The following is a 22,343-nucleotide window of genomic DNA, read 5'->3' on the forward strand; positions in this document are numbered from 1 at the left end:
AATTTGTCTTTCTGAATTTTCATGTAAGCTCAGTTTTGAATTCTTTACCAGTTAGGTTGCAATTTTCTGTGTCTCTGTTTGGTGGCTAGAGCTTATAATTTTCTTTTTGTGATACCATTTTCCTGTTTTTATCTTTGTTTCCATGATGTTCATAAGCAGGTATTTCTGCTTTCACATTTAAAGGCTTTTTGTCTTCTTTTACTCTTAGAATTCAGTCTGGCTACTAGAAACCTTTCTTTGGATTTCTAGAGAGTGGTGTTATACCTCTCACTTGCCCATTAACAATGGCCTATTTTCTGACACCCCCTGTAGATCTCAAGGCTGTCCTTGGGACAATACACAAGAAACTGTCAGCAGATTAGGAGAAGCAAGGGATCAGCACTTGGGACTTTGGGGTTACCCACTGGCCTAATGAGGGAATACTCAAGTGGTTTCCTCCCAGAGGTTTGTGGATCCACTTCCTGTCAAAGTCCTGAAGCAGACAACAAGAAACATAGTCCTTTAATGTCCTTTAATAGTCTTATCTGTTTCTTCCCCTCTTTCCTCCCTCCCTGTCATGGAGGCTCATTGTCAAAAAGCTGGGTAGTGCTGGGAAATAATGAGTATCTTCAACTGCAATCTCCATAGCTGGGCAGTCACTCAGGACTTAGGCATTCCACCTCTCTGTGGGAGAGATCACCACTGTCCACCTCTACCAGAGTGTTGTCACAGAAACTGCTGCTGCTAAAAACCCTGTCCCTTGCAGTGTCACCATGGGGAGGAAAGCAACCCTGGTGAGTTCTCCCCTCTCTTTTGAATCCAAATTCATCTCTATTCTTCTCTGATGTTGTACTGGAATCTCCCCTCAGGAATTCCACAAATTCTCTGTGTATATGCCCATTTTGTACTCTCTGGGTTCTTTTTTGCCTTGATGGTGGAAAATATGGGTGGGGCCATTTTATAGTACCCCTTTTGATCCACAACCCTTACCAGGTCCTGTTTGTTTACTTTCAGATGCACAGACAGGCTAGAACCCCTTCCTCCATCCCTTGGTGTAATGTGCAGAGATATTTTGGTGAGTTATAAATGTTTAATTACTCGTTTTAGAAAAAAGGGAGAAAAAGGACTTGCTTTGTCATGATAATGTCATTCCTCTTAAAATACTAACTTTTGAAGTTGATACTGATACTTCTTAGCCCAAGTTTTTAATGATCATGTTATCAGTGATTTTTAATACCATCTCCATAGTGGATAATAAATTGGAACAAATATTTTTAAAACTACCTCTTTATTGTCAACTTTCTAAAAAAGTGAAAATCTAGTACCTTTTTTTAAAAAAAATGATATTTAGTTCATTTCTACCATAAGATTTTTTTGCGAAATAATAAATTGTTAAAATACTAAAACATACTTAAATACTTAAGTTATAATACAATATATGGCAAGCACAGTTGTAGCAAGAATATTCACACTACTTTTTCTACTCTAAGGTAGAGCTCTTCAAATACTGTTTTTTGATCCTATTTCACTTAAAACTAAATGATGATTTACTATCATTTTCACTGAGAGAGCCTTCTGGAGGCTTTGCAATATCATACAGGATATGGCGTGACTGCTTAACACATGAAGTGACTAGCAGGTACGTTACTTTTTCCTCTAACGTCAAAGACTAGATATATAGGCCGCTGTTCTAACTGTTCCTGCTAGAGGATACTTTGCTTTACTCCCTAGTAGTCTCCATTTGTCCTTGAATAGGAGTATTAATTACGTTGTATCTGGTTTCAGTTCTCAAAGATATCCTTCATGTTTTAAATGTGTTTAAGACAGAAGTTTCTTAACTACGCATTTTTCTCATGAATTCCTAGGCAATACCATAGCAGAGGCTGAAAGTAAAGTGTGGAGGTCTATTAAATATATCCCATTTAGCATAAGTGTTACTATTTAAACCAATAGTTCATTTAAAGAAACTCCAGGACAATTATTAGATGGCATGGGAAATTCAGACAATAGGCATTGACTGGAACTATTCTTGGAAAATTGGGATATAGAGTCACCCAAAACATAAACATCCATATTCCTCAAGAATTTTCAGAGGCTATAGAGAAGGCATAAAGAATTCTACAAGTACATTTTATTTAGATAACTATAACTATAATTTAGATAAACTATAATCTCTCCTTGCTTATTCAAAATGGATGATCACTGTAAACCATTTTTATGGATATTAATTAGACCTTGTCCTTGTGATGATTTTAAAATATATCCACAAATTATTCACTACTCTTTTCAAAAGTTAGAACTTAGTCCTCCACTTGAGTTTGGGCTAACTTAATAAGTAATTTCTAACAAAGAAAATGTAGCAGAAGTGATGGTGTGTAACTTTTGAGACTTGGTCATAAGAGGCACTATGACTTCTTGTTTTGTCTTTCTTGGATCATTCATTCTGAAAGGTGCTTGCAAAGTGTAAGGACACTCGAGTTCAACAAATAACTGAAGAGGAATGGCCACCTCTTGCCAATAGCCATGTGAGTGAACCAACTTGAAAGCAGATTTTCCACCCCAGTCAAGTCTTCAAATTACTGCAGCTCTTATAAAAGACTGAGTCAAACCATGCAGCTAAGTTGCTTCTTAACTCCTGAACAGTATAGGTTTATTTTTTAAGCCATTATATTTTAGGCTAACTCGTTTCACAGCAATGAATAAATCCTGAGTCTTCATCAGAGAAGAATGTAAAAAAAAACTGGTAAGAGCAATCAGATACAAATAAATGACAAAAATATAAGACAAAATATAAAAAGACTACATCTTTCGGGGGAAAGAAATGTGTTCTCAGTGGAAGATCATGAAACGGTTTATGGAAGAATTATGAGCTGAATGTTGAAGTTCAAGATGTTGAAGAGGATTACTATTGGTGATTTGAGGACAAGCATGGTCAGGGGCAGGAAAGCATGAGACTATATGTAGGCATCATAACTATTTTACTTTGATTGCAATTTAGAATATATGTAGTAAGAGAACATTATTGACATACATAGGTTTGAGTCAGATTTTATAGAACTTCAGCTGTAAAAATATTTGAATATCATTTAATATGAACTGAATGTATATTGAATAATAATCATTATAAAAGTATTTATAAAAAATGGATTCTTAATAAAGTTACTGTATTTCAGATCTTAAACTTCTAAGTGTTTCCCTGATACATCTTCATTCGATTAGCACAGTTTAGCAGGCTGTGGCATCATTAGAGGTTATTAATCTCCTGGGGTTCCTTTAGATGTGAATTTAAACCGTAAGCCATCTGAATAGCATATATTTAAAGTCATACTTCACGGAAAAGAATCAGTGTTACTTGGTTGCTAATTATAAATATAAATTCAGACATCTAAGAAAAAAGTGTCCAAAAGCAAAGAAAGCACACATGACCAGGGATGGCAGCAAAGAGATAATAAACATATGGAAAAGTGTACCAGATACTGTGCCAGACAGTGTACTAAGTACTGGTACTAAGAGAGAAAAATTATTTCAACATTCTTGGGAATAAGATATATAATAAAAATGAATGAGATATATAGTATGCTGAAAATTATGGACATTAAGAATAATCAACTATGACCTAAATTAAAGCAAAAACAAAGAATCTTTTAGAAAGTCTTTATAAGTTTGAGTGGACCCATCAACAGCTATTATTTTTTTTTTGGTGACAATACTGTTTTATGGGAGAATAATACATTAAGACCTGATATTTATACCTCATAGATCACCATATATTTCATCTATATTATAGGTGCTATTGAATTTCAATCAGCTGTTTGGTAATTTTCTTCTAATTATAGATTTCAGTTGTTGCAGAGTAAGTAGTTTCTATATTCTAGCTTAAATTTTTTACTATCTCTGAAATATTTTTGTGCGAGGTTGTGTTAATTAGGTTGGGCAGAAATATTCTGGGATAAAGTTGAAGGAGCAACACTAATTTCATCTTTTAAACTTGTATGTAAAAATAATCTAGAAAAAGAAAAGGCTCTAGTGATAGGATGAGGTGGTTTCTGGATAGGATGAAGTAGTTTTTGACCTCTCAGTATTCCTGCTCAGAATTATTGGAAGACCATGACATTTTTAAAAAAATCATATAATGGAAGGCATCATATCTGGAGAAACTTTCAAAAGCAGAGGGACTAAGATTGCCAAAACAACAGGGTTTCGGATTAGTGAGCTGATAATCTACAATGACTTTTCACTTGGGAGCATTTTAATATATGGATTAGGACTAAGAAATTTAAAATATAGGTTTATCCTGGTGGAAGCCCACCACTGGGAGAATAATTCAGCCAAGCTCTTGACAATTCTACACACCGGAGTGACAGAACTGGAGACTGAACCCTCTTCATATGCATCGTTTATATTTCCCTCCAGCCATTCACTGAAATCAAAAGCTGTATGTGTGAGGGAAGCCAGAAAGCCAAATGAAGAACATATGATGAACATATGATGAAAAAGAACATTTGAAAAGCCAAATGAGAAACATGGGGAGGTTCTTCCATCTCCCCATGCTGAGAAAATAAATATGTTATGGGAAGAGGCTCTGGTAAAGAAACCAAGCTCTCAGTTAAAAATCCTGTAGGCCTAATTAACCTCCGTTTCACTCATATTCTTAGTCTTTTTAAAAAGCTTCCATGTGAGCCTTACTTCAAAGTTTCTTATTGGATTAGGGTGAATAAGTCCCAACTCTATAAACGTAAAGGGAAATCTTCTACGTGTACCTCTAACGAAAGGTACATACATTCGAACATGCCTGTAACTGGAGTTCCTGAAAGAAGGAACAAAATATTTGACAAAATAATGACTGAGATCTAAACCAAAAGACCTTAAATTCACATTTACGATACTCTAATGAATCCCAAACAGGATGCAAAGTAATTAAATTATATGTAGACACACCATATTTAAATTGCTAAAAAGCAAACATTGAAATCTTAAAAAAAAAAAAAGCCAATGGAATAAGAGGCAAAAATGACAAAAAACATCCAAAGGAACATTAGAAATCCGAAAACAACAGAATACCAACTTTAGAAAGCTAGAAACAAAAACAAAACAAAAACAAAATACAGAAAAGAAAATAATTTGTCATTTTAGAACTCTGTACAAATACTCAATTGGAAAGAGGAAAATGACATTTTCAGATAAAAACTGAGAAGAACTCTCAGTTGACAACAGATCATTTTTATAAGAAACATAAAGGAATTCCTCAAGTATAAGGAATTATCCCAGTCAAAAATATAAAAAACATAGAAGTTCAAGAAAGAACAAAGAACACTGAAAAAGATAAATGTTTGCATACATATAATGATGCTGACTGTGTAAAGCAAAGAAAATATCTTAGAAGCTTGAAATTATGAATAGAATTAAGATACACAACTAATGCAGAGAATGGAAGGAGTAAATAGTTAAAATGTTCTAAAGATTCTAATGAGGAGGTTCTAAGATAGAAGTATTAGTTTGTATCAGATGGTGATAAGTCAAGATAATATATGGAAATCTCTAGAACAACCCCAAGAACAAGAATTCAAGAATTTGTTACAAACAGGATCTAGTGGAAAAAATAGACATATTCGACGAACGGAAAGCAAATCAAACAAAATTTAAAATAAGCTGGTCAAACAGTAATATGTGGTAAGATGAAAAACATAAGCCCCACATATATGAGTAGTAGCCCTAAGTATATATGGACAAAATTAGACCTATACAAGACTGAGGTTTTTAGCCAGTTAGATATTTTACACAAGACACATTTCTTAAATATAGGGACATAGGAAGTTTGAAAGAAAAGAGATGAAAACATGAAAACACTAAAAGTAGTTATTTATATTGGCGTCATCAATTTACATGCTATAGAATGTACTTACAGTGGTTATTAAATTTATATTTATATAAAATAAAATTTAATTTCCTCAGTTGAGGTAGGCATATTTCAGATCCTCTATAGCCACACGTGAAGAGTGGCTACTGTGTTTGAATGCTCAGACACAAAATGTTTTCATTTGCATTTTCATTATATGAAAATAACTCATATACTCAATTTGAGTGACACTAAGCCTAATAACAAATTCAATTGTTTTAAAGTAAACTATGAAGCATTTACCAAAATTGACCATATACTAAATCGTAAAACAGTCCTTAATGAAATGGTTTCTTCTTCAACCACAATGGAAGTAAGATAGAAATCATGAAGACAGATAAATAGAAAATCTCTAACTTCTCTGAAATTGAACAATATCCTTTGAATTAACTCCAGGTGGCAAATGAGATCAAAATGAAAATGAGAAAACAGTTTTAACTGATGGCTAATGATGATTTGATACATCAAAAACCAGGGAAATGTAGCAACAGCAGTACTTAGAGAAAATATGGTGTTTTGAATGTGCAAAATATAAAGAGACTGAAAATTAATGATGTAAAATTCCATCTCCCAAAAATAGAAAACAACAGCAAATTCAAACCAAATTGCTATAATGGAAAACAAAAAACAGAAAAAGGAAAAAAAAAGAAAAATTAGGAACAGAGAGCAAAGAACCTACAATATAAGACAGAATCTTAAACATCAAATTGGTTCTTTAAAAATATCAGTAGAACTAACATTTGGCAAAACTGAAGGTGGGCAGAAAGGGATAGGACAATAGAAGAATAACTAATTAGAAATCAAAACAACTTTAAACAGAAAGTGTAAACAGTAAGTAGATAATAAGAGTGTTGTGAATAACTTTAAGCTAACGGTTTTGACATTTTTGTAGAAATAGAAAAATTTATTGAAATACTACTACTAACACAAGATGAAAAGAAAATTTGAATATTCATTAAATACCTAGAATTTATTTTAAAAACCTTTCTAAATAGAAAACTCAGATCCCATGTAGCTTAAATAATAAACTTTCCAAGGACTTAAGGAACATAAAAATTCCCAAGGTGAGGAAACCAAAAGACACTTTCACCTTGTTTTATGAGGCTATTATAACCTTCATACCAAATCTTGTCAAGGTTATTACTAGAAAACAAAATTTTACACCAGTATTTCTCATTAACATTTGTGCTTAATTGTTAAACAAAACATTATATTAAATCCTATACTATAAAAATAGCGCAGAATTTTATCACTTTAATCCAGGATTGCAATCATCATTTAACATAAGAAAATCTGTAGCATAACACATCACATTAACATAATAATTATATATGATCCTCCAGAAATAAACTGAACACACATTTGATAAGATTCAACAGTCACTCATGCAAAAGCAAAAACAAACAGAATTCCTCAGTCTGATATATATATAAATATATATATACATATTTATTTATATATATTTTATATATATAAATATATATTATATATATTTTATATATATAAATAAATTATATATAATATATATATATATATATATTTATATATATATGATGTGTGTGTGTGTGTGTGTGTGTGTGTGTGTAAAAATCCAAGACAAACATCATATTTAATGGTGAATTATGGAAAGTTTTTGCCCTGATGAGAAAACGATGCTTGCTATAATACCTTCTCTTCAACATTGTACTGGAGTTCCTAACAGGTGTAGTAAGTGGTTACAAGGCCTTCACTCTTGCCTGCCCACACAGAATTCATCAGCTACTCTAGTGGGACTCTTTTTTACCAGTGTTTGGTTTTGCTTGCCCCAGGTAAACATGTCCTGCAGTCACCTGTCTTTCTCCAGATTTGGGGTTAGATATCCCAATACCTCACTTTTTTGATGGGCTCAAGAAAAGTTGGGAGCTTACATTTTGTTTAGCCATTATCTTGCTGTATGTTTGGGAGTGATGGTCTCTTGAGCTCTCTAGATCCCCATACAGAAACGTGACTTAAAAAGCATTTATTGGAACATGCTATTCGGTTTGTCAGTAAGTATATAAAAAGATGCTCTACATCAATGCCTTTCAAGCTTTAACATGCACACAAACCATCTGGGGATCCTTTGAAAATGCACATTTAGATTTAGTAGATCTGGGTGAGATCTGAGAATGTACATGTTTGACAAGCTCCCAAATGACTTAGATGCTGTTGTTTATTGGGCCACATTTTGATTAGTTAGGTTCTATGTTGCTAGTCATCAAAGAACTGTGCACTAAAACCACAAAATGACCCTATTCCAAACTCACTAGAACGTTTAAAAATATAAAGGACTGACCGTGCCACTTATTGATGAGTAGTGAGTGGAACAGTAAAAATTTCATATGCCTTTGTAGGAGAAAATAATCATTTTGGAGCCTGTTGTGTCAATACACACGAAAGCTAAATATATGCACATCCGATAATCCAATAATTCTAGTCTCAGGTATATATTGAAAAAGAAAAAAAAGGGGGGGACTTAGGTTTACCAAATTATATATACAAGGACGTTAATAACACTATTGAATTAGTCCTAAACTAGAATGTCCTTCAATAGAAGAAAGCAACATAAATTCTGGTTTACTCACACAATAGGTTTCTGTACAGCAATGTGATGCAACCAACTACAACTACCCAGAACAGTAGATGAAGCCAAATAGAAGTTTGTAGACGTAGGATTCCATGTCTATACTGTTCAAAAAAATGGCAAAGCCAGTCTGTGGTGTTAGAAATCAGGCTAACAGTCATCCTGAAAGGCGGAGATTGTGCCTTCCCTTCCAGGGTACAATTTGGACTTTTGGGCTCTAGTATTCTGATCTGGGAGTTTGCTACCTTCCTTTGGTTTGTTTGCTTGTTTGCTTTTTTACTTTTTGACAAATTATCCAGCTGAACACTTAAAAGTTGTATTCTTCTCTGTAATTACTTTAAGTATACTTACTTTAAAATTACTCAGTTAATGATAGCTATTGAAACTAGTATAAATCACTCTAAAGAAAAGGGATGAAACCTTGAAAGAGTAACATCCCCCCTTTTCAATAGTACTTTAAGAGTACCTAAAACAGGTTTAGATAACTAACTTTCAGTCTTTGTCTCCTCTGAAAATGCAGTTTTTCAAGATCAGTAACTTCTTTGATTTATTGTTACATTCTCTCTTGAATTCATAAATTCTCATCTTCATGGAAGATCTTAATAGGATTATGTTCAATGACTATAGCATTTCATGCATTTTTAAGCATGTTCTTGTATATAATTTTATTTATATATTTAAACTTTGCAACCGATCTGTAGAAAAAGGGGCATTTACATCTGTTTTACTGGTTTGAAAGTGTCCTTCCCTTTGCAGACTGAGGTTCTTTTCCCATGGGGGAAATAGAGAAGTATCAGGGCAGACTTACATGTCCTTCCTCTAGCAGCTGCTGTTCTTTTCCCACAGGCCTGCACTGTGAGGGAGACTTTCTCAAGATGCTCCCTTGTTTCCCATCTGATAGTGAATCTTAGGGTCATATTCTAATTACTCTCTAAATGTTAGGTCTTAGAGTCTCTGAGAATAGCTCAAAAAAGACTGAAAGACTGGCAAGTAATCACTGTAATGAGTTTAGAATAATATTGAATATTTATGAACTTCATACCTAAAAGCTTATGAAATGTTAAGGCCCTGTATTCCCAGTGACAGTCTATATCTGTTTTGGAAAGATAAATATTCTCTCTGTCTGAACACACTCAGAGACTTTCAAATACCAGGCAACGCTATTTTCAGGCCACAGTAATCCTTACACAAATGGTTTCTTCTATCTGGCACATCTCTGCTACTCTCTTCTTCTAGCTAAGCCTCCTCCATTCTTCAGGTTGCTGCTTAAATACTATTCCAGCCTGTCCTGTATGTAAACTCTGAGCAGGGGACTTTATCTACTCTCACACAGTATTTCTGGATTCAACGGTATGACTGATGCATAGTAAATGTCCAACTAGCTGCTTTGAATGAATGAAATTTCCAAATTTCTAGAATATTCTTTAATTGCAATTTGAATGGACAGAAGATAAAACATCGGTAAAAAGTGGAGTTTGCCAAAGTGCCTAGTTTCCTCAGTTGGCTAAGCGTCAGACTTTGGCTCAGGTCATGATCTCATAGTTCATGAGTTCGAGCTTCCTGTGGGAGGCTGCACTGACAGCACAGAGCCTGCTTGGGATTCTCTCTCTCTCTCTGCCCATCTCCCACTTGATCACACATCCTCTCTCTCTCTCTCTCTCTCTCTCTCTCCCTCTCCCTCTCCCTCTCTCCCTCTCAAAATAAACTTAAAAAAAAAGCGAAACTTGCCAAAAAGTTCAAAGATATGTTGAACTATTAGCTACTAAATGCATTTTTAGGATGAAAGAAAAAAGTGAAAAGTTTGTTCAGTGAGGCACGATAAAACTTTTAACTTGATATCTGCTATATGGACCTTGGGGAAAAAAAAGCATGTCTATACTGAGCAATTACAAAAAATTCACAATATAAAAATCAAGAACTCAGAACAAAGATTCATTCAGCTTATTTGTCTGCAAATTTGGAAGTCAGAAATACGGTGAAGAGAATTATGTGAGTTTAGCTTTGTAGGTGTTATGTGGTACCTGGCAACTTCGTAAGGGATTTTCTGTCAGGGAAGAAAACTACTGAAATAAAAGTGGGGAGCTGCCCAGTGGGGAGACAATTACTAGCTTCAGCTAACAAGTAATATAATTAGCATGCTTACATGACTTGTTTATTTGGGAATATAATTTTATTAATCAAATATAAGCCATAATGGTGACTACCTGGTGATTTGTAAATGTATACACCTTGCTGAATAGTAATTTGAAGTCCATTAACTTTTAAAACTGTCAGGAAGAAGTTGCATGATGAGTTTGCAGGAATGTACTCAAAATGGAAGCATCAGCTCATTAATGAAAGAGTTTGAGAGGAGTTGGCTTCAACTCTGTTTGAAGGTCACAGAGAAAGGGGGGAAAACCCAGCAGTGTCATCCCCAAACCACTTCAGCTAACTATTGAGAGGAAGTGATCAGCATCAATTAATCTTGCACAGCCAGGAGAAAACGGTCACATGCAGCTATCAAAAGAAATGATCTTACATCCAAGACTGCATCTTTCTGCACAGGTTTCAAGTGGGAAGTGTCACGGCCTTTAGGATAAGGATAACTTGGTAGATTCTTTTGATTACCAGCAAGATTTTATTTTAAAAGATGCTGACGTTACTTTTGGAATGTGAATATATGAATATTAAATTTCTCAAGTTTTAAAAAATATTTTCAGGGGCACCCAGCTGGCTCAGTCAGCTAAGCATCTGACTTCTGCTCAGGTCATGATCTCATGGTTCATGAGTTTGAGCCCCACATCAGGTTCTGTGCTAACAGCTCAGAGCCTAGAGCCTGATTTGAATTATTTGTCTCCCTGTATCTCTGCCCCTCCCCTGCTCATACTCTGTCTCTCTTTCTCTCACAAAAATAAATAAACATTTAAAAAAAATTTTAAAAATATATTTTTAGAATTCGTAAGGGTCCATCATTTTATCTACTCTAGTACCATTCCCACTGCTGAGATTTCCAAGTGATACACACTAGTGTATGTTAGGGAGAAAGGTCTTTAAGACCGTAAAACAGATAAGTCTCTGGTGATAATAGTAGCTATTGTGTATTGAGCACTTAACCTGTATCAGAGATTTTTAAAAGCCCTTTATATATATTATTTAATCCTCTAGACAACTAAAAATTTTTCATTTTCCAGCTATCTGTAACAGTAGGTGTGGCCTTGTGACAAAAGGGAATGTTAGAGTAAGGGACATGTTGTACTTCTAGTCAAAGTCTTGAAGATTCTGGTGTACATTCTTGATCATTTTTTCTTTTGCCAACTGCTACATAAAGGATAATGCCCTCCAGGGTGGCCTTATGAGCTACATGTTGGAAGGCACAAGCTCTCCCAATTATCACAAGAACTGTGGTTTACAATCCAATCTCCATCCCTGCCCTGGACATCTATGTGGGTGAAAAATGAACTTTTATCATGTCAGAGCTCTTACATATGTAGGTTGACTTCATATGGCATTTTAGACTAATACTAGGGAAGACTATCGTTATCCCCATTTTATAGTGGAGGAAATTGAGGCACAGGGTTTTTAAATCCTTCAATTACTAATTAGCCAAATGAGTTTTTGAATCCACACTATCTGACACCAGAGATAGTTTTTTAACTACTTTGCTGTGCCTGCCATCCCAATTCTGAGTGGTGTCTGCCTAAATGATTTGCAGAGGATAGCACAACCCTTGGTGACCTAGAGGGAATAGCTAGAAGCAGTCACAGTTAGTTCATTGTGTAGAAACTGGTGGACTGACCATTTTCAGCTGCCTTTTGAAGCTACCCTTGTTGTCTTGGGGAGGCAGTTGATGGATAAGAAGTAGATGTCTATGGGCAATACAACTGCTCACCGAGGGAAGGACTTCAATTTAAACCAGAGAAGTAAAACTCTTCTTCTCACCCCTTCTTATTGTGCAGTGCATTAGAGGAGTTAGCCACTAGAAGGGAGAAAATTGTAGAGTTTATAAAAAGGAGACTTCCAATCCCCCCTCAATTTCAGAGACACACACAGCTCTACCAAGTTTGGGGGAAGAGAAAAGAACTTTGAATTTAACTTTGAGATGAAACATTGTTTACCTTTTTATGATGATAAACAGAGAATTTAGATATTGAACTCAGTCCATTCCATTAACCAAATGTGAGAGCAGAGCTATGAAATATGAAATACCATTAAAGAGAATTTAATATAGTTCAGATTAATATATGATTAGAGAAAACTGCATCCATGACAACCAAACAGATTTTTTTTATATTCAAATTAGAATGACCAGCCATTTTAATTTCCCTGGGACTGTCTCAATTTTAACATCGATGTCCTGTGTCCTGGAGACCCCTAAGCACTGAGTAAACTAGGGCAGCTCTTCACTTTGATTTTTGTGAGTTGACATTCCTTAATAAACTATTTATATCTGTTTTTTAATCCTCTAATTCAACATCACTTTTTTCCACTTTGCCCCCTTCTCTTCCTATTTACTCCTTCATGTTTTCTTGTTCCTATCACTAGCCCTACAGAAATATCACAAATTCACTAAATATGCTGTTGTTCCATGACTTTATGCCATTGTATATTCATTTTGATGCTTCCTTTACCCAGAGTGCTTCCAATCAATCATGCTGTTGGTCTGTCAGTACTGTCTCATCTCTCAAAACTTAGCTTAAAAATCAATTTCTCTATTAAACCTTTACTATCTCCCCAGCACCAGGCAGAATGAACAGCTCTTTTCTTTGTACTTTATACGGCCTTTCATTTCAGTGGATGTGACCTGTTATTGCCTTTTATTTTTACATGTCTATATCTCCTTCATCTAACGTCTCTCAAATTGGGATCTGTGGTCTAATTCCTGAAAGCTACAAATATATCTTTAAAATAGTATGTTTTCTTTCCAAAAAATAATGTAAGTAAGTATTTTCACCTATTTAAGAATAAATCTTTCTTTTGATGAGATAATTTGTAATTGAGAGATATTTTGCAGAATAAAAATGTAATTTCTATGTTGGGGGTTTCAGAAATACCCAGTGTGTCTTATAACCCATTTCACTAGTCCCTGGAATTTCTTTTTTGCTTTAGAAACACTCTGTAAGTCATTAACATACACTTGAATTCCAAATGTGATGATCATGGCAATTTTTACTCACTTTCCACTTCCTTATGGCTTTTCATGAAGTTGACATTTCCTGAATTCTCTCCAGAATTTGCCTGTTAATACTGGAGTGTTATTTTCCCCTCAGTCATTGACATTCTATAGTGGAGATATCCCTGAAATAGTTTATTTGTGAGTTGGACAAGTCATTTAAGCTCCAGAGATTCAGCTTCCTTACCTTTCACTGAAGATGCCAGGACAGAAAGGCTTTAAAGTTCAATCAAGCTCTAAATAGTTTTCTACAAACAGTGAACCCATAAGCCTACTTGCTTGATGGATATCAATGTGCTGGCCTACAATTGTGAGGTCACCAGAATGAAGATCCCACATATGTTTAATCTCAAGAAAAAGGTTTCATAGACAAGATTATGGCGAGAATTTAAAATTATATGGGAGATTGTTTATCATTAGACTAGAGAGAAGAGAATAAAGAACCTAATTCCAAATAAGCTAGATATATAATAACTTAAGAAGATTGTAATAATTGCTTACAAATATTTGAATAGTATCAGTATTGGAGGGAATTAGCACTCTATTGGGAATATACATAACAGAAATAGACTAAATTCAGGGAACATAGTTTCTTTTTATATTCAGAATCCTCTTTATAGGAAAGACGTTGATAATGTGGTAGGAGATAGGCAAGGTTTGCTCCTTTATATTAATATAGAAATATATTGAATATATTGAGGGAATTGCATGTGTATTAGAACACATTTGTTCTTGAATTTTAAATTTGACCATCTGTTGAAGGTCTTCCTACCTGTTTTGCTTTTTTAAAGAAATTGCAGAGCCTCTGTAATAACTTGTGTTGCGGATGTAAAGAATGAGGAGTGAACTTTTTCTAATATACACACACTACGTGAACCATTCCGAACAATCACTACTTTCTGGTAATTTAATATATTTGGCAGCAAGACCATATGCCCAGAAGTTATTATAAAATGAATACTTTTCCTAGTCCTGTGATTTGTTCTTCGTAAGTTTTTAAATAGCCATAATTTCTTTTATCCTTAGAAGTGTACCCTTCCTCATGAACATTCTAATTTTTGCTTTGTATGGCAAGAGTGAAGAACTGGGAGGGGTCTAGGATTTCACTCAATTTCTAGTTTATAAGTTAGCTTCCCACAGTTCTATGGGTGCTGGGCAAGACAGGAGAAATCTTGGACTGAATTACTCATGATACAGGATTAGCATGGGATTCATATTCAGTTCAGATCCTCTTGTCTCCCAAGTACCAAAGTTGAGAGGTCCAGGTAGATGCTCAACATAGCTGGAAGAATGTCAGACTTAGGAAACCTAAACCTTTTATGATATTGGACTACAAGCAAATCTATTAAACTTGTCCTTGAGGGGGACATTATCTTTATTGTACTAGAGAGTGTATGTAAAACAAAAACAAAAAACAAACTAGAAACAAAAAAAATACTTGTACTCTCTGCTCTGAGGAAAGATGCTGTCTCTGTCTTCCAGTGCTGTTAATTATACCAACACCCTTGGATACATAGCCCGGATTAAAGGCAATTAGTTCAAATGGTCTTCTCATAAGTGTTCAAAAATGTGAGAAACCACAGTGAATTGTCTCACCATAGCAACAGAAAAGTAGTAGTACTAAAGAAGTTATGATTGTTTATTCAGATAAAACAAAAAGCTCTTTAGAGCCACATCAATTTCCATTTTACTGCTTTCCAAGTTCTAGTGAGGATTACCAAGGTATTATCTCTTCAAGAGAAAGACGCTTCTAGAAAATATTTTTTTTTGTCTAAAAAATAATGAACGCTGAAACCAAGGGTATTAAACTTGCTTTGACAAAATTTCTAGTCCATAAAGTAGGAAATAATCTCGTATAATGAAGGTATTTCTATAGTATGTTAAAAGTCTAAAGTCAATTATTAAAGCTGATGAGTGTACATTATGACCTATGTAACAATGGGTCTTATACATTATGATCATGTTACATAATAGGGTACCTAAAAGATAAGTTTCCAAATGGCATTTAATGACACAGAAAAATCATAAAATATTGTCATGCCAATAAAATAGAATATAAAGCCCAATGTATTATATATTCTGATTTTGTAATCTAAATTTATGTCTATGTGTCCATACAGAAACAAAAATACACATTTGTGCACACACAAGGTTAGAAGGATGCACACCAACAACTTCAAAGTAGGCAATTCTCAGTGATATTATGAATATTTCTTTCCTAGGTACTTCCAAATGTACATTAAAATATAAATTACTTTTATAAACATTAAACAATAAAATTATTTTATTTGAGAGAGCATGCAAGCAGGGGAGAGGGGCAGAGGAGGAGAGGGAGGGGGCAGAGAGAGAGAGAAAGAGAGAGAGAATCTTAAGCAGGTTCCATGCTCAGCATGGAGCCCAATGTGGGGCTCAATCGTACAACCCTGGGATCATGATTAGAGCTGAAATCAAGAGTCAGACACTCATCTAAGCCACCTGGCCACCCCAAACAATAAAATTATTTAAAAATCAGGTTGTAATGGACCACTGATTCTATGCAATCCATTTCTCTTATTTTATAGTTGAGGGAAGTCATGATTAGTGGCTTAGCCAAGTTTGTACAGGACCTTCAGACCACAGATAGACTGATTCTAATTCTCTTGGTTCTTAACCCAGGGATTTTTTGATTAGTACACTCTCACATACTTTTATTGTACTCTGTTATATGTGTAATCTAGGGACTTGACATCTTTATTTTGGGAGTTAGCTTTATGACTGGAAAGCTCTTTGAAATTTGAACAATTATTTATTTATTAAAAAAAAAACCTTTTTAATGTTTATTTCTTTTTGACAGAGAGAGAGAGACAGAGAATGAGCAGGGGAGGGGCAGAGAGAGAGGGAGACACAGAATCCAAAGCAGGCTCCAGTATCTGAGCTGTCAGCACAGAGCCCAACACGGGGCTTGAACTCACAGACCACAAGATCATGACCTGAGCTCAACCGACTGAGCCATCCAGGCTCCCCTGAAATTTGAACTTTTAAGACTGGTAGTAAATCCATGGAAGTATGCCTGGTACTGGATTCTGCAGAGAATAGCCCAGACATCTCTGGCAGGCAGAGATGAGTACCTGGAAAGTCTGTGAATGGAGCTTCCAAGGCACCTGAGGAGGCCAGGCTAAAGAGGACAAAAAGACAGATTTAAAAACTGGCTTCACAATAGACAGCAGATGGGAATCTTAAAGTGTGCTGATTCAAGTTGGAGAATTGATAGACTAGAAATAATGGATTTAATTTGGAGTAACATAAAAATCAGTTTAAATAGCAGCAGGGGGGAAACATTTTAAGAAGAGCTGGTTTTAAGAACCATCAGGGAACAGAATAACCCAAAAGGCTATAGAAACAAATAAACAAAAATTCTTCAGCTCTGGATCAAATCAGAGATTAACAAATGTTTTAAAAGTGATTTAGCAGCACATGAATCATTGAAAACCCTGTTGAAAATTAAAACAAATACAGATAAATTGAATCACAAGGTAAGTCATATTTTATGTATTCATGAATTTTATAGATGTCAAATTATTTCCATAAAAATATTTTTGTTCTTTTCAAATATTAGCATACTGTTTTTAGAACATGAAGAAAATATGAAAGAACAGGAAAATGAACGTGTGTATATCCACCAACAAGATTTTAAAAATTAAATATTTAAACTCATGAATTTTAGTTTTAGAATTCTATATTTAAAAATAAGTATTTTGACATTTTACTTATTTTTATTCCTAATCTTTTGCAGCAAGTTTTAGAGATCTTCATGCCTCACTTCTAAGGATTTTATAATACACCTCCCAAGAATAAGAACATCTAAAAAATTTAAAAATATCACTAACTAAAGTTATCCTTTACTATTTTACTAGTTTTCCTTTATTGTTTTAGTCAGTCTGCAATTAATACAACCACTGGGTTATACCTACGTGATAGGAAAACATGTTGGTTTCTCCACTCTGCAATATTTCCTCTAGTACTCTGCAGATTATAAATTCTGTAAATTATGTGCAGGGACATCAAAGGATCTTTAGGTCTGAAAAGCACATAAGTCCATAATGATGAGGTGATCTGTCATGGCTATTGAAAACAACTTTTCTATAAGCTTTGTAGAAATTGAAGCATGATTCTTGTCCTCTTCATCTTGTGTATGTAAAAACAGATCTCTGCCATTATTCTGGAAGATGATGCAGCTTTGCAGGCTTTGAATATAAAGAAATGTTCCATCACATTATCATTTTTTCCCTGCAGCTTCTGTGAGCAATGTATATACATCTTCACTTTTCACATTTTGCCAATCTCTAAACTGGGTTTATGGTTGTTAAACTTCTTAACCATCCTCCCTAGTTCTACAGCCTCCTGTTGGCTCCTCACACAGATGCTGCAGCCAACTACCAGTGAATAGATTGAAATTTGCCAGGGCAAGTGTTCAACTGATCTGGCAGGTCTTGGAGGCTGCAGTGGTGGACATACAGGGTACATTGTCCCCTCCCTCCCTTCACTCTTCCTTTTCCTTTTCTTTTTATTAAAAAACTCAAAACTATAAGAAATCTGAAAAAAAAATTCTAGTAAATGACCACATTGCCTTCAACAAGATTGAATTTGCCACATTTGCTTTTCTTTGATACAAATGTACACATTTACATTTGTATACTTATCTTGGAAAGTTTGGCTCAGACATTCTTTTTTTTTTAAAGCTTGGTTCAAACATTCTGAAGCTTCACAAACTGGGTATTTAATAACTTATCATGAATCCATTATGATTTTATACTCTGTATGATATATTTCAAAGAATAATTGTACAGAAGTAATTTTAATATAAATTCTATTGAATTTGTTGAAAGGCAACTTGAATGTCTTGAAAAGCAAATTTTTAAATACATTTTACTAAATCTATAGTAAAAAAAAAGTTAATGTAAAAATCATCCATATAACATATCTCAGAGTAGAAATATAGCATACACAAAAGCATAATACAGTTGATAAAATTTTTAGCATTATTCCAAATATAATTTAATGATAATATACAACCTGGCCTTTCACTGAACCCAAATCTTGGGCCAGCTTATCATTACCAGGTTAGCTGATTACCTGGCTCTGGGTTATGGACCCCTAATGGCTTCAGAATATTCACTGATCTTCTGACTCTATGTTCATTGATTTTTTTATGGAGTTCTGGGTCTCTGGGAGTTAGACCTGTACGTCAGTTTTCCGTTAGCCTTTTTTTTTTTCCTGAGGATTCCATGTGAAAATTTAGTTACTCTCTAAGGCTGCTGTTTTTAAAGGGACTAAAACTGAAAATTTTGTTTCTAGAAAATATAAAGAGTTAATTTCACTCTTACCCTAATAAACAAAGGCATGCCTAGGGAAAGAGGAAATGAGGGATGGATGGACTGGAAAACAAACGAAAGTGGATCTTGATATTCCACTTAGGAAAGAAGAAATACTACAGACTCAAGTTAAAATAAGACAATTGAGAGCCTAAGGAAAAAGAGGTAGGAAGGAGATGACAATAGATATTCTCCAGAGATCAGGAACTGAAGGGTTGAGTATCCATGAACATTGGTCAGTGACTCATTGGAAGGAAGAGAAGTAAGACAGTTTGATTTACATTTGGCATCAAGAGTATTGTTCTAAAATGGACATTGCTTATATGTAGCTTTACTTCTATCAGGACTTGATGTAAACAGATAATAATTGATAAAAAGTGTTCATCAATTTTAGACGTGTCTTTACCTGTGATGTAGAAGTAAAGTCAAAGTGAGAATCTATTTTGTGGAAACCTCATTAGCTTTACCAAGCATTTTATATCTTTTGTTGCCTCTTGGTTCCTACCACATACCTACTGATATTGATTTCCAGTTGAGAGCTGGAAATCATGGGAGTCAAACTGGATTTATTTTCCTTTGTCTGTGATTTGAAATTTATTTGTAAACTAACTTGCATTGTGCCTAACTTTTCATTCCAATAAGTTTTGCTTTTCCCAGTGGGCCTTAAGCTTCTTGAGAATAGTAATGAAACTCGCATGGCCTTTTCTATCTTTGTACATATCCACAGTATTTCTTCAATTAATTATTTCTGAAAGAATAAGTTATGATAGGAAATTAAGAGGGCAAGTATTTTCTAGCTTTATATACCTGAGAAACTCCAGAACATGAAAATTTAGTGAATCTCTTATTGTCTACAGGACACATTTTAAACTTATTGGTGTGGTCTCCTCAGCCTCACATCCTCACATCATGTTTTAGGATTCTCTATCCCCTGCTCCTGCCTTTTCCCCCATATTCTCAAACACTGGACTATTTGCCATCCTACAATATGCCATGGACATTACTTCTACTTGGGATTTTTTAGCACCACAATTTTTCTGGCACCCCCAATTTTTAGCACACAATTTATCTTTCAATCTTCCTCAAATGGCCACTCCTTTTGAGGCCTTCCTTGACAGTACACTAGCAAAATTAATTTCTTCCTCATGTGTGACCGTATGCCTATAACTATTACTGAATTTATAGTGTAAATAGTTAAATACGTTTCACATGGTGGGTGAAGGATATGAGGTCTGTTTTATTCCTAATTTCATCTCATGTGTATATTTTCATGTCAGGCACATGATAGAAATAACAGGGCCATCAAGTCTACTTCTGTCTCCCTTTCCTCCACTCTATCCATTTTCAGCATTTATTTCAGAAAACAGAACAGAAGAAGGATGCTTGAGAAGGGGAACAGGCGAATGCCTCCTTCATATTATTCCCTTGATGGCTGTGATCTTGCGGGGGCAATGCAATATGGCTCTAAAGTCACCATTTGTTATCCTCAAAGAGAAGACTATACGCTTATTGAATGTCCTGTATGACATACAGCCTGAAGAGAGTCAATCCATTAAGTTTCAAGATCATTTTAGGTGATACCAAACTTCATGGAATGGCACAAGGGAACTTGACCTCCTGTATCAGTAAGAAATGTGACAAGCTTTAACTGACCTTGAAAGCATTATTTAGTTTCAAAGATATGGGTCGTCATATTTTAACTGTAGTATTACTTTAGTTATTATGGATATTTGTCTTTTGACTATGTTAGCTCCTATTTGTATATGTTCATATAAAATGCAAATTAATATAATTTATATTGAGAAATATTGATGACAAGCATTGAATATTTATGATGCCCTTTAAACACATACTTTTACCACTTGTACTGCCCTTGTGGAAAAACAAATTAAGATCAGAAAGTTTGTTTGTAATCTAATTTAAATCAGGAAGACTTGAGATGATTTCATTAACACTTTGATACCCCAGTGAATATTTTCCTAAAGACATTTTGTAATATTTTATTGGATTTCTTAACCTCTTATTGCCCAAGATTTGGACTTACTTGTGGAAACACTGATGAAAAACAAATTAATCATAACGATGTGACTTTAGACATGTTGGTGCCAAAAGGCTAATCAAGCAGTTTATAGGACTATACCCGTTGCACTGACAAGATGGATTGATGATTTACTTCCTGGCCTGTAGGACCTTGATTTGAATTCCATGACCCAAACATAGACTTTATTTGTATGTTAAAGATGCAAAGCTTTGCCATTTGTTGTTTTTAGCAGAAAGATGTATGAATACTTACTAACATTAGTCTAGGGAAATAGAGACTAAGAAAGAAGACAGTTTATCCGTGGAAGAAATTAACATATTACCAATACTTTGATTTCCTTATTTATTTATTTTTGTGTCATGTATATAGATTAAAAAAAAAAGAATAAAGAAAGAAAGAAAGAAAGAAAGAAAGAAAAAAAAGACACACAAAAACCTGAACTGAACACCATATCAGAAAAGTTTCCTTCTGTCACCACTGGATTTTATACACTTCACTTCTCAGAACTATATTTTCTCATTTGTTTGCCTCACAGTGTTCTAGGTTCTACAGAATAAAACAAAGATTTTAATATTCTGTTTCCAGAACACAGAAAAGCTTTTGAGTTAGATTTTCTGTTGTGTATTGTCACAACCAGTGGGAACTCTACTAGATTATAAATAGGACAGGGTGATTAGACAGTTTCTCATAGAACCCTATTTTACCATTCATCGAGATGTGCAGACTTAAAATCCATAAAAGCTACTGAGAAGGACTGAGCCTGGAAGGGTAATCCTCTGTAATGAAACTCACTAGTTTAAATCAATTTATATCACATTCATCTTCCCTCTTATCATCTAAGACATAATTCTGCAATCACCACTTTAGACTAGGAGGATAGTTACTTAATATTTACTCCTTTGTTTCATTTTACTAATAAAGATTAAGGCTCAAAGAAATAAATTGACTTTTTTTTCAAAAATCATACACTATGAGAGATATAGGAATAGATTTCAGTTCTATTACCCTGATAAATGTTTTTCAAATATTACTCTACACTCTCCTTGGAGGGTCTAGGTACCATCTCAGATCAGTTTCTTCTCTTCTCCTCTTAAATATCTAGGGAGAGAAAGGCATTATACATGGGGTTTAAAAACACAGACTTCATCCATGGACATGGTTTGAAAATTAGCTCTTGGAAAACTACTTACATTGATCAGATCTGCTTCCTTTATGTATAATAGAGATGTATATTAGGGTTCTCCAAAGAAACAACTTGGTATCTGTGTTTCTCTGTTGTCTAGGTCTCTCTCTGTCTCTGTTTTTATTGTCTAGCTATAATCTAT

This window comes from Panthera onca, chromosome D1 (genome assembly GCF_046562875.1).
Source record: "Panthera onca isolate mPanOnc1 chromosome D1, mPanOnc1 haplotype 2, whole genome shotgun sequence".
In the NCBI taxonomy this organism is placed as follows: domain Eukaryota; kingdom Metazoa; phylum Chordata; class Mammalia; order Carnivora; family Felidae; genus Panthera; species Panthera onca.